At 49.1% G+C, this 13,369-nt stretch overlaps 1 pseudogene across 1 annotated transcript; it reads left to right on the plus strand.

The window, feature by feature from the left end:
• Positions 1 to 1,355: 1,355 nt before the first annotated feature.
• LOC309621937 (heterogeneous nuclear ribonucleoprotein A3 pseudogene) lies at positions 1,356 to 2,555 on the plus strand (annotated as a pseudogene). Its single transcript has 2 exons — positions 1,356 to 2,517; positions 2,549 to 2,555. The product of its transcript is annotated as a heterogeneous nuclear ribonucleoprotein A3 pseudogene (transcript).
• Positions 2,556 to 13,369: the final 10,814 nt, after the last annotated feature.

The following is a 13,369-nucleotide window of genomic DNA, read 5'->3' on the forward strand; positions in this document are numbered from 1 at the left end:
AGCCATATCTCCATAATAATATGCCTGCACTAGGTAGGCACAGGCCATCACTCCTGCTGCAACGAGCAAACAAACTTGAATAAAAGATCATCGAGCTAAGGAAGCAATCAAGAAACAATATCAACTAATATGCTAGAGAGGGACATTTAGAGATTTGGAGCAGGGGTTTGGTGTAGGGAGACATACTCCACTGGAAAAGAGAAATCACCATATCTTTTGATGAACTCATTTGCTGGCATGATGGAGTGAAATCTAGCAGAATGTCAAGCCGATTTCCCCCACAGGACATTTCCTTAGTGTCAGGGTGGTATAGGATGATGGGGGACTGAGCCAAGAAAGCAGAGTGAAATTTCCTGCACAGTCATGGCACTAACAAACCAAATCCCGCTAGATAAAGGGGCCTGTGACAATCATTAGGTCTCCTCTTCAAGACATTTGCCAGTTTTTGAACCTATATAAAGCAGGAAGCTAAATACCTAATGCCTGAGGGAGAGAACTTTCCAAAGTGAGGAATTAGAGACCTACCAGACTCACAGTAAAAACCCAGAAGTGCCATCCCCAAGAAGGGGGCTGAGTCAGAAAAAGTGAAGTCATCTGCAATGTTTCAGTGTTTATGAGACAAATTTTCACTGAGAAAGTGTAACGGCAACAAATACATAGCTGGTCTCTCCTTACATTTGCCATACTCTGAAGCTGTGAGAACTGAGAGCCTAAAGAGCTGAATTCAAACATCTGAAAGACTGAAGTCAATAACTGACTGTATTTATTGAAGAATCAAAGACCTGTCAGGCTCACAGCAAAAATCCAGGGAGGCCACAAATTAGGAAAAATCATAGGTAGGATGAGACAACTAAAGCTCCAACCCAGTTCTGACCTAGTAAAATTCCTGAAATGACTGAAATGATCAGCCACTCTGATTAACAGAGAAAAGGGTAAATCTTCTCTGGTGCAAAGTAATAGCATCTTCAGTCTCTATGAATTTTTTATTCACCACGTCCAGCACACAATCAAAAATTATGAAATTCCTGAAGCAGGAAAAAGTGACTAAAACTTAAGACAAAAAAAAAAACAAAAAAAAAAAACCAAGAAAAATTGATTTAGAGGGAATTCAGATTCTGGAGTTAGCACAGAACTTTAAAATGACTATATTGAGAGTAAAAGATGGGGATTAATAGATTAAAATATGGAGAATCTCAACAGAAAATTGGAATCAATTTTAAAAAATCAAATACAGATAAATGAAAAATAAGAAAACTGATCCCCAGCAGACCTTAGGGAATACTAGAAGAAATTTTTTTGGGCTGAAGTAAAATGGCCCAACATAGAACAGAGCTGGGCTCTCGGTCCCATATTGAACTCGAGTTGGAAGAGGCGAGTCCGGTCTCAAAACGGAGGTAAAACCGCCGCCCGGTCGCCCCCAGCCCGACTCCGGCCGCCGCCGCCGCCGGGGGGAGGAGGGCCATGATCCAAAGGAACCAGAACAGTTGAGAAAACTGTTTATTGGTGGTCTGAGCTTTGAAACTACAGACGATAGCTTAAGAGAACATTTTGAGAAATGGGGCACACTTACAGATTGTGTGGTGATGAGAGACCCCCAGACAAACCGTTCCAGGGGCTTTGGTTTTGTGACTTACTCTTGGGTTGAAGAGGTGGATGCAGCAATGTGTGCTCGACCACACAAGGTTGATGGGCGTGTAGTGGAACCAAAGAGAGCTGTTTCTAGAGAGGATTCTGTAAAGCCTGGTGCCCGTCTAACAGTGAAGAAAATTTTTGTTGGTGGTATTAAAGAAGATACAGAAGAATGTAATTCGAGAGACTACTTTGAAAAGTATGGCAAGATTGAAACCATAGGAGTTATGGAAGACAGGCAGAGTGGAAAAAAGAGAGGATTTGCTTTTGTAACTTTTGATGATCATGATACAGTTGATAAAATTGTTGTTCAGAAATACCACACTATTAATGGGCATAATTGTAAGTGAAAAAGGCCCTTTCTAAACAAGAAATGCAATCTGCTGGATCACAGAGAGGTCGTGGAGGTGGATCTGGCAACTTTATGGGTCGTGGAGGAAACTTTGGAGGTGGTGGAGGTAACTTTGGCCGTGGTGGAAACTTTGGTGGAAGAGGAGGCTATGGTGGTGGAGGTGGTGGCAGCAGAGGTAGTTATGGAGGAGGTGATGGTGGATAAAACGGATTTGGAGGCGACGGTGGTAACGATGGTGGTGGTCCTGGTTACAGTAGTAGAGGAGGCTATGGTGGTGGTGGACCAGGATATGGAAACCAAGATGGTGGATATGGTGGCGGTGGTGGAGGATATGATGCTTACAATGAAGGAGGAAATTTTGGAGGTAACTATGGTGGTGGTGGTGGGAGCTATAATGATTTTGGAAATTATAGTGGACAACAGCAATCAAATTATGGACCCATGAAGGGGGGCAGTTTTGGTGGAAGAAGCTCGGGAAGTCCCTATGGTGGTGGTTATGGATCTGGTGGTGGAAGTGGTGGATATGGTAGCAGAAGGTTCTCAAAACTCAGAAGAAAAGGGCTACAGTTCTTAGCAGGAGAGAGAGCGAGGAGTTGTCAGGAAAGCTGCAGGTTACTTTGAGACAGTCGTCCCAAATGCATTAGAGGAACTGTAAAAACCTGCCGCAGAAGGAACGATGATCCATAGTCAGAAAAGTTACTGCAGCTTAAACAGGAAACCCTTCTTGTTCAGGACTGTCCTAGCCACAGTTTGCAAAAAGTGCAGCTATTGATTCATGCAACGGAGGGTCAATTAGATGTACATTCCTGAGGTCTTTTATCTGTTGTAGCTTTGTCTTTTTCTTTTCATTACATCAGGTATATTGCCCTGTAAATTGTGGTAGTGGTACCAGGAATAAAAAATTAAGGAATTTTAAACTTTTCAATATTTGTGTAGTTCAGTTTTTCTACATTTTAGTACAGAAACTTTAACAAAATGCAGTTTTGAAGGTGTTTCCTTGTGAGTTAACAAGTAAAGAAGATCATTGTTCATTAATATTTTGTATGAATTTTGCTAAAGTTAACTGTAAAGAAACACCTGCTGACTTGCAGTTTAAGGGGATCTATTCTCCCCATTTCCAAACCATGAAATGAATGGGCTCTGACATGTGGAGAGAATAGATATTTGTATGTTTGCAATGTGTGTTTTAGATAATAGAATTGGGTATTTAAATTAGCATATTTGTGAATTTAATAGCTTTAAGATTTACTTCAAATGAAAAATCTCAGAATTCAAAAAAAAAAAAACAAAAGAACAGAGCTGGGAGCGCGATTGGCGCTGCCTGCGGGGGAGGAGCGCCGCCGCCGCCGCGAGCTGGGAGCTCGATTGGCGCTCCCTGCGGGGGAGGAGCGCCGCCGCCGCCGCCGCCGCGAGCTGGGAGCTCGACTGGCGCTCCCTGCGGGGGAGGAGCGCCGCCGTCGCCGCCGCGAGCCGGGAGCTCGATTGTCGCTGCCTGCGGGGGAGGAGCGCCGCCGCCGCGAGCTGGGAGCTCGCTTGGCACTGCCTGCGGGGGAGGAGCGCCGCCGCCGCCGCCGCCGCCGCGAGCTGGATTGGCGCTGCCTGCGGGGGAGGAGCGCCGCCGCGGCCGCCGCCGCGAGCTGGGAGCTCGTTTGGCGCTGCCTGCGGGGGAGGAGCGCCGCCGCCGCCGCCGCCGCGAGCTGGGAGCTCCATTGGCGCTGCCTGCGGGGGAGGAGCGCCGCCGCCGCCGCCGCCGCCGCCGCCGCCGCCGCCGCCGCGAGCTGGGAGCTCGACTGGCGCTCCCTGCGGGGGAGGAGCGCCGCCGCCGCCGCCGCCGCGAGCTGGGAGCTCGATTGGCGCTGCCTGTGGGGGAGGAGCGCCGCCGCCGTCGCCGCCGCGAGCTGGGAGCTCGCTTGGCGCTGCCTGCGGGGGAGGAGCGCCGCCGCCGCGAGCTGGGAGCTCGCTTGGCACTGCCTGCGGGGGAGGAGCGCCGCCGCCGCCGCCGCCGCCGCCGCGAGCTGGATTGGCGCTGCCTGCGGGGGAGGAGCGCCGCCGCCGCCGCCGCCGCGAGCTGGGAGCTCGTTTGGCGCTGCCTGCGGGGGAGGAGCGCCGCCGCCGCCGCCGCGAACTGGGAGCTCGATTGGCGCTGCCCTGCGGGGGAGGAGCGCCGCCGCCGCCGCCGCCGCCGCCGCCGCCGCCACGAGCTGGGAGCTCGATTGGCGCTGCCTGCGGGGGAGGAGCGCCGCCGCCGCGAGCTGGGAGCTCGATTGGCGCTGCCTGCGTGGGAGGAGCGCCGCCGCCGTCGCCGCCGCGAGCTGGGAGCTCGGTTGGCGCTGCCTGCGGGGGAGGAGCGCCGCCGCCGCCGCCGCGAGCTGGGAGCTCGACTGGCGCTCCCTGCGGGGGAGGAGCGCCGCCGTCGCCGCCGCGAGCCGGGAGCTCGATTGTCGCTGCCTGCGGGGGAGGAGCGCCGCCGCCGCGAGCTGGGAGCTCGCTTGGCACTGCCTGCGGGGGAGGAGCGCCGCCGCCGCCGCCGCCGCCGCGAGCTGGATTGGCGCTGCTTGCGGGGGAGGAGCGCCGCCGCCGCCGCCGCCGCGAGCTGGGAGCTCGATTGGCGCTGCCTGCGGGGGAGGAGCGCCGCCGCCGTCGCCGCCGCGAGCTGGGAGCTCGATTGGCGCTGCCTGCGTGGGAGGAGCGCCGCCGCCGTCGCCGCCGCGAGCTGGGAGCTCGATTGGCGCTGCCTGCGTGGGAGGAGCGCCGCCGCCGTCGCCGCCGCGAGCTGGGAGCTCGATTGGCGCTGCCTGCGTGGGAGGAGCGCCGCCGCCGCCGCCGCCCCCGCCGTCGCAGTCGTCGTGAGTGAAGAAGCGCCTCGGTGACGCCTGGTGAGGGCCCTCGCCGACGCCTGGGCTTACCTGCCGCCCGGCCAGCTCCGCTCGTTTCCCGTCCCCCGCGGCCCGGCGCGGGGCAGGCCTGCCAGGGCCATGGAGGACGAGGTGGTCCGCATTGCCAAGAAGATGGACAAGATGGTGCAGAAGAAAAACGCGGTGAGCGCGGCGGGCGGCGCGGGCCGGAGGGAGGCCGGGCGGCGGGCGGGGGCCAGTCGGCCTGAGGGGGCTCCCGGCCCGCGGTGAGCGCGGCGGGTGCTGCGAGACGGCGGCGAGGCCCGCGCTCTGGGGAGGGGTTCCTGGGGAGGGGGGAGCTTCGTGTCCCGCGGCCGCGTCCCGGGCAGGGGTTCTGGGGGGCGTCCTGTCCCGCAGCTGCGTCCCGGGCAGGGGTCTGGGGGGCGTCCTGTCCCGCAGCTGCGTCCCGGGCAGGGGTTCTGGGGGGCGTCCTGTCCCGCGGCCGCGTCCCGGGGAGGGGGTCCTGGGGGGGTCCCGGGGAGGGCGTCCGGTCCCGCGGCCACCGGCGCTGGGATCCGCCCTGGGCGCCCGAGGCCCCTCGTGATTAGCGCAGCCCGGTAAACTCTATGGAGGCATCCTCCTCATTATTTTAAACGTGACGGTGGTAAAGCCTCGCTGGTTTAGCTGAAGAGTGCAGAGAGCCCTCCCTGTTTGAAAGAATTGGTTCTCTTTCCCGGGCTCATTGGCCAGCAGCGAGAAAACAACATCAAACAGAGGTTTGTGATCAGTTTTAGACATGAAACTGTTCAAGCAAAACGTGAATTTCCTGGATCTTATTTTTGAGGAAGGCTGAACATTCCCTTGATTGTCTCAACTCCCCTGCATGTTTGCTTAGCAATTAAAAAAGGTGAACTACGCCAGTGTACTTGGCAAGTTGCTAAACTTTTTGGAAAAAGTGGATCTTGTTAGGCCGCGGAGTGCGGGGAGCTGTGTTTAAGGCATTGCCGCCGACGAGGCTGTGCTGCCGGCTGGATTTGGACACATGTCGTTGCTGGTCCTCTCAGTGGTTTACAGTTGCTACCGGTGGCGTTTTCTGTCACTGATAACGTGTGCACGTGAACGTGGTCTCTTGCGGTTTGTATGAGGTGCTCCAGTTTCTGCATTTCTTTCCACCTGTGTGGGCCACTCTCAGTCCCTTGCTTCCGAGTCGTCTGTATTTTCAGCTAAACTTCTGAAATTCTAAGTCCAACGAATGTGAAGGAGAGAAGGGCTGCTCTGATTTGCACAGCACTTTGGAGTTACAAAGCGTTTGTGCAGAATTCTTTGGGGACTCACGACAGCTGTGTTGCATTCATTTTACAGAATAAGAAACTGAGTCAGACCAAGCAGTTCACCTCCTTAAATGAAGTGTGCGTTGTGGATTAAGCCAGGACCCGAGTTTTCTGCTGGGCAGCATGCAGAAGTAGTGTTAAACACCGAATTCTTAAGACTTCAGACTTGGTGTGCGCCTCTTTTCCTTTAACAGGTGCATTGCCCGGCGTGTAATTTCATACCCTGTTCATCTGTCTTTGCAATTTTGGCTTTTTAAAGGATTTCCTGTTTGTTTTCTGTTGCAGACGTTGCCGGTGCCATTTATTGTTTCTGTTGATACAGGCCTTTCATTCCTCACTGCAAGTGATGAGTTCTGTATATTTGATTGGCTGAACGTTTCTGTTATTCTGTTTAAACTGGCAAGTTTTTTTTCTTTGCCTAGAGAACCCTAGACTCCCCTAGTAGAAGCTGGCTCCTAGGGAAAAAGGCCGTTTCTTGGGTAATTTTTTTCTCGAACTCAGGCTATAAAATGTGTACCTTTTAATCATCTAGTGCACTAGGTGTTTTTGTTTGTTTCCTTTCCTTGAAATAGACGTTTCCTAGAAATGAGGAATTCCTTAGTGAGCAAGTATGGAGAAGACCAGTTTGTATTTATCTGCAGTTCTCAAATTATAAACACATAATGCGTCAGCAGGAGAATGAGGATAAGCTCCACAGATGATCCTCAAGTCTCACTTTTCTTTTCAAATCTTATATTTCTAGTAGTACAGAACTTTACCAATATAAAAACTTGCCCCCCCCGCCCCCCAAAAAAAAGAACACAACTGCAGGAAAGAACAAAGAGCACTTAAAGTGTGTGTGTGTCTAATATATACATGTACATATACCCAGGTACATACACCTTTATATTTATATGTTATTTTGTAAATAAGTGACAATAATAATGTCTTGTGGAGATGTAGAACAGAAGTATACAACGAAAGCACAAACAGCAGGAGGGGCAAATGGAGTTAAACTGTTCAACCTCCATGGGATGGTTCCATGGAGGAGGCAGAGAGGGGGATGGGATCCTCGAAGAGCTGCTGAAGACCTTGCATTTTTTGCAGATCTCTTTAGAATGCTACTTGCATATTGTGCTCTCACTGAATGCACCTGGCTGAGCTATGGCACATTAGCACGGTAAACATTTGTCAGATTTGCCCTAGTCAGAAAATTTTCTATACCTGCCATCCTGCTTGGCACTTAAAAAAAAATTTTTTTTTTTTAAGCTCTCTATGATATAGGGATGATGGGTGAAGAAGGTAGGCTGCAGGGTAATATGTAGTATGTATGATCCCATTTTGATACAGTAAACAGAAAGTATTAAATGCATGCCTGTTTGTATGAGCAGTGAGTTTGCATGGTTATCTCAAGAGGGAGGGAATGGGACGGGTAGAGAAAGAGACTGACCACAGACTATTGTTTTACTTGTTACAAGAGGCATGTGTTGCCTTCATTTCTGATTAAACTTTTTGTGTCCAGATTATTGTAGGTTTACATGCAGTTGTAAGAAATAATAGTGCGATAGCTCCTGTGTGTCCTTTACCCAGTTTTCCCCAATGGTAACATCTTACAGAATCATAGTATACTGTCACAACCTGGGTATTGCCATTGACACAGTCAAGATAGAGAACATTTCCATCCCACAGGATCTCTCCTGATGCCATTTTATAGCCACTGCTGCTCCCCCACTCCCCACCAAATCATAGTGATCTGATAGTGCAGTGGATAAAGTTGCAATTAAAGTTTTTGTGCAGATGATCAAGGGAAAATACCCCCTGGGGAAGATGGCCCATCTCCCACTCCCCCGGCCCTATCTGTCCCTGGCAACCTGTCATTTCAAGAATGTTATGTGGGACTTCCCTGGTGGCGCAGCGGTTAAGAATCTGCCTGCCATTGCAGGGGACATGGGTTTGATCCCTTGTCCGGGAAGATCCCACATGCCGCGGAGCAGCTAAGCCCATGCGCCACAACGACTGAGCCTGCGCTTTAGAGCCCGGGAGCCACAACTACTGAGCCCACGTGCCACAACTACTGAAGCCCGCGTGCCTAGAGCCCGTGCTCTGCAACAAGAGAAGCCACCGCAGCGAGAAGCCCGCACACTGCAACAAAGAGTAGCCCCCGCTCGCCGCAACTAGAGAAAGCCCACACGCAGCAACGAAGACCCAACGCAGCCAAAAATAAAATAAATTAACTAATTAATTAAAAAAAAAAGAATGTTATGTGAATAAAATCATATAGTGTGTAACCTTTTTTTTTTTTTAAGTAAAAAAAATTTTTTTTTGGCTGCGCTGCCGGTTGTGCGATCTTAGTTCCCCGACCAAGGATTGAACCCAGCCCAGGTAGTGAAAGTGCTGAGTGCTAAACACTGGACCGCCAGGGAATTCCCAGTATGCAACCTTTTGGATTGGCCTTTTTCAATCAGTGTAATTCCCTGGAGAGTCATCCAAATTGCATGAATCAACAGTGCTCCTCTTTTTTAAAAAAAATATTTATTTATTTATTTATTTGGCTGTGCGGGTCTTTAGTTGCAGCATGCGGGATCTAGTTCCCTGACCAGGGATGGAACCTGGGCCCCCTGCATTGAGAGTGCAGAGTCTTAACCGCTGGAACACCAGAGAGGTCCCAGTGCCGCTTTCTTTTTAATTGCTGAGTAGTATTCCATGGTTTGGCTGTACTTCAGTTTGTTTAATCACTTGCCCATTGAAGAACATCTGAGTTTTTTTTCCCATTTCCTGACTATTACTGATAGAGATGCTGTGGACATTTGTGTACCTTTTTTTGTGCGAACATGCGTTCTCTGGGATAAATGCCGTAGGGTATGTGTTGCTTTTTTTGTTTTTTTTTCGGCTACGCTGTGCCACATGTGGGATCTTGGTTCCCCAATCAGGGATCGAGCCCGTGCCCCCTGCATTGGGAGCTTGGAGTCTTAACCACTGGACTGCCAGGGAAATTCCTGTATTGCTCCCCCCGCCCCACTTGATTGATTGATTGGTTGATTGGCTGTATTGGGTCTTAGTTGCGGCACGCGGGACCTTCGTTAAGGCATGTGGGATCTTTATTGTCGTTGCGGCGCACGGGCTCTTCGTTGCAGCATGAGAGCTTCTCTCTAGTTGTGGCGTGCGGGTTTTCTCTCTCTAGTTGTGGCACGTGGGCTCTGTAGTTGTGGCGTGCAGGCTCCAGAGCGCGTGGGCTCTGTAGTTTGCTGCACGTGGGCTACCTCATTGAGGTGTGCGAGCTCAGTAGTTTGGTGCGAGGGCTTAGTTGCCCCGCGGCATGTGGGATCTTAGTTCCCCGACCGGGAATCGAACCCGCGTCCCCTGCATTGCAGGACGGATTCTTTACCACTGAACCACCAGGGAAGTCCCTGTATTGCTTTTTTAAATTCAAAAAAAAAAAAAAGGAAAAGCAATTAGAGGTGAAACAACTAATTATATGATGGCCTTTCAAAGTACATATTCAAACCCTACATTCTTGGTGTACATAAGTTATTTATGTTGATTTGTGGTGTTTAGCTCTAGCAACAAGGCAATAATAATAACGCTGTAGTTTTCCTTGTTTCTTTCAACTGATGATCTGTGTATTTATTACAAATATTAATTAACACTCACAAGCTACCAGGAGGCAAGTAATGGTTAGCGCTGGTGTGGTTAACTCCTTTATAGATAGGGAGGTTGAGGCATGGGTATTGTGGAATTTGCCATGTTGAGGCATGGGTATTGTGGAATTTGCCTAAGGTTATATAGCACTGTGTTCTGACTCAGATTCATTCAGATTTATTCCTTCCCTTTCTGTCTCCTGAATTAACGCTTTGTAATTTTGACCTAGGTGTGAGGACACGAAAAGGGTTTTTTTCTGTATCTGAGGTTTAGTGCTTGTTTTATAGAAGCAATATAGTATAGTGGTTAGAGTAGGCACTTTAGCATCTGAGTTTTGTTTTTTTCTTAAGTCTTTAATGAATTTGTTACAATATTGCTTCTGTTTTATGTTTTGCACATGCCGGAAAGGTAATAGGCCTTGGCCCCTGGGCCTGGGCTTCGTCTCTTGTGCTGTCTCCTGTCCCTGTTGCCCCCGCGCGCTGGCCCGTCCGCGCTGTGCCAGGGGGTATTGGTCGTCTCGCGGCTCAGTTCACAGTAGCTGAAAGGGACTGTGTGTGATGGTCTCATTTCTGCCCATCGTTTTCAAAGGGAGGCTCTGGCCATTGCTCCTCGGGTAAAATGCAGAGGGAGTGCTTTTTAAGATGGGACTGTCAGTGTTGGGGACACTCCTTAATTACCAAAACGGAATCCCCTTCAGTTCCTCCAGCTGTGTTGTTTTGGCACAGAAGATGTGAGTAATAGGAACTGGAGCTAAGTTGGAGTGAAAAAACGCACCGGTCCCGCCGAATTTTCCATCGAAACAGTTGATTTGTGTTGTCTGTAGGAATTCTAAAGGGCGTACCGTTGCTTCCTAACCGGAGTCATTTGAGAGATCTACCTCTGTACGTTCAAATGATTAATTTTGAGACTTTGCTCATGTGTGCAGTAAACCCTTTAATTCCCTAAGACCTTCCTTTCCTCCATCTCCTACCCCATTAAGCCCGCTTCAGTTCATCTCCTGAATTTCTTTGGAATCTGTCAGCTCTCCCTCAACACCCTAATACTGAACTTGCCTGTGTGTTGCGATTAGGTCCTAACTAGTGTCCATATATCTTGTTTCCTTCCAATCCATTCTTCACACAAAAAACCTTCAAGGCAAGTTGGAACATTGCTCATAAACATCGCTCACAAACATTGTTTTGAGAATAGAAAACACAGTGTTTGTTGGCCTTTAAGACTCTGCGTGGTCTAGAATCCTCTCTGCTTCTCTAGCCCCATCTTGTGCCACTTGTGCCCTCACTTTCTATGCTTCAGATACACTGAATTAACCTTAGTTCTCACTCATCTGACAGAAGTCAGTTCAGATATTATTTTTCACTGTGATCCCTAGCATTAAGCAAGTTGATTATCACGTTTTGTATGAGGACTAAAACTAAACTGGGAAGTGGAAGAATTGAGTTTAAACTGTTTCAGTCAACACGCATGTATTAATGATACCTACATATTGAACACCGGGCTAGGTTTCATGAGGGATACAGAAGTTCTGGCCATCTCTGGTTTTGGATATCCCTTATTTGTTGAGACCTTTGCGTTGTTTGGTTGCCTTTTGTCTGTTTTCAAGATGGGAAAACAGGAACGAGGGAAGTATAGGTTATTACTAGGTGGGGTTGAACAAGTGGAGCAGCAAACTGCAAGGCAGAAAGAAGAGGGACGTACTATAGAGGGATATGATTTCCATTCTCAAGGCGCCTGCATCCTGTGCAGGGAGACAGCCTAACATAAAATGTGCCTAACAACAAATATATTGACTTCTTACTAAAAATCTGCAGTTCATATAACCAAGGGGTTTATAACTTCTCCTTTAAAAGTGATATTCCTGGGACTTCCCTGGTGGTCCAGTGGTGAAGACTCTGCGCTTCCAATGCAGCAGGCGTGGGTTCAATTCCTGGTTGGGGAGCTAAGATCCCACATGCTGCGCAGCCAAAGAAATTTTTTTCAAAAGTTATACTCCTGTATTATTGAATTTAGTGGTTTAGATTTTGTTTTAATGTTAAGAAGATTTCAGTTTATTTACCAGGAACAAACAAAACATAATGTAAAAATAGTTTCCCAGAAACGATTTCCATCATTCTCTTCTTCCCTTTCTCCCGCAGACTGGTGTTTCATCTTTACAAGCTCTCTGTCTTTCCATAGGAAAGCTGTCTGGCTTGGAGGTTGCAATCCCAGGGAATTTTTCATCAGCGGGGAAGTCTCCATCACTACAGAGGGATCAAGGGAGAAGTCAGTCCCTGGTAAGTGAGATGCTCCCCCTAAACACCAACACAGCAGTCGTGTACCTTTTAAGGGGTTCAAGGGCAAGATGGGCTAGGCATTTCTACTAACTCTTCTTAAGGACCATGGACAGTGCCGTAAGCTACGAGGTAAGCGGTGACTGTTGTAATTCTTACTGGTGATCATTTCCTGTCACTGATTCTCGGCTTTCTTTGTATTTCATAGGACTGTTGTCAGTCCAATAGAAAATGAGTCTTATTTTTAAAAAACTGAAATGTTTTACAAAGCCTAGCATTCTCATATAGAGTCCTTTCAATTCTCCCCACTTTCCCAAGAGGCTATGAACGCTTCACACCATGAACTAGGAGAGGGGGTAGAGCCCTTTCTGATGAAATACATCAACAAAGACAGAGTCTTAGCCTGCTTGCTCTCTGGACAGGATCTCGGACTACAAGGTCTTCAATCCTGGTATAAATGAAGGAAGTGAGGACAGTTCAACTGGCACTCTCATAACAAGAGTTGTGAAACACCTTCCAAAGAGACTATAGCAGTAGATGAGGGAAGGGAGTGCTACAGTGTGGTAGTACAGGGGGAATGATCGGCTACAGCAGTGAAAAATGTGGTACCTATTGGTGTGCTCTCGGGGTTCTTGTACATGTAGCATAGATGACCTTTACAGTGGCCCTCTCACCTTCCCACCTGCATTAGGTGTTCTTTTTTTTTTAAATTTATGTTTATTTATTTATTTATTGTTTGAACTTATTTATTCTATGTGTTTATTTTTTTGGCTGCACTGGGTCTTCATTGCTGTGCACGGGCTTTCTCTAGTTGGCGGCTAGCGGGGGCTACTCTTGGTTGCGGTGTGCGGGCGTCTCATCGCGGTGGCGTCTATTGTTGCGGAGCATGCGCTCTAGGCGCGTGGGCTTCGGTAGTTGCGGCTCACGGGCTCTAGAATGCAGGCTCAGTAGTTGTGGCACATGGGCTTAGTTGCTCCACGGCATGTGGGATCTTCGCAGACCAGGGCTCGAACCCGTGTCCCCCGCATTGCATTGGCAGGTGGATTCTTAACCACTGCGCCACCAGGGAAGCCCTATTCTGTATACTTTTAAAATATTTTTTAAAATTTTACTTCTGAATCCACAGAGTTAAAAATCTTTTATTATTAAACCAAATAATATTTCTCTTTTAAAGGAGTCCTTTCTACCAAGTACCTGTATGTAAAGGTAAGACCGTGAACTGTGGGCTCTATGTAGACCGATCCATTTGATGTCAGAAGAGGTATAAAATACACTTTCACAGTTGGATTTCCTCTCCTGTGCTCTGCCACCAACATGAAAACAGCATACCCAGAGTAG

This window comes from Balaenoptera borealis, assembly GCF_965194805.1.
Source record: "Balaenoptera borealis genome assembly, contig: HAP1_SCAFFOLD_1226, whole genome shotgun sequence".
Lineage (NCBI taxonomy): Eukaryota > Metazoa > Chordata > Mammalia > Artiodactyla > Balaenopteridae > Balaenoptera > Balaenoptera borealis.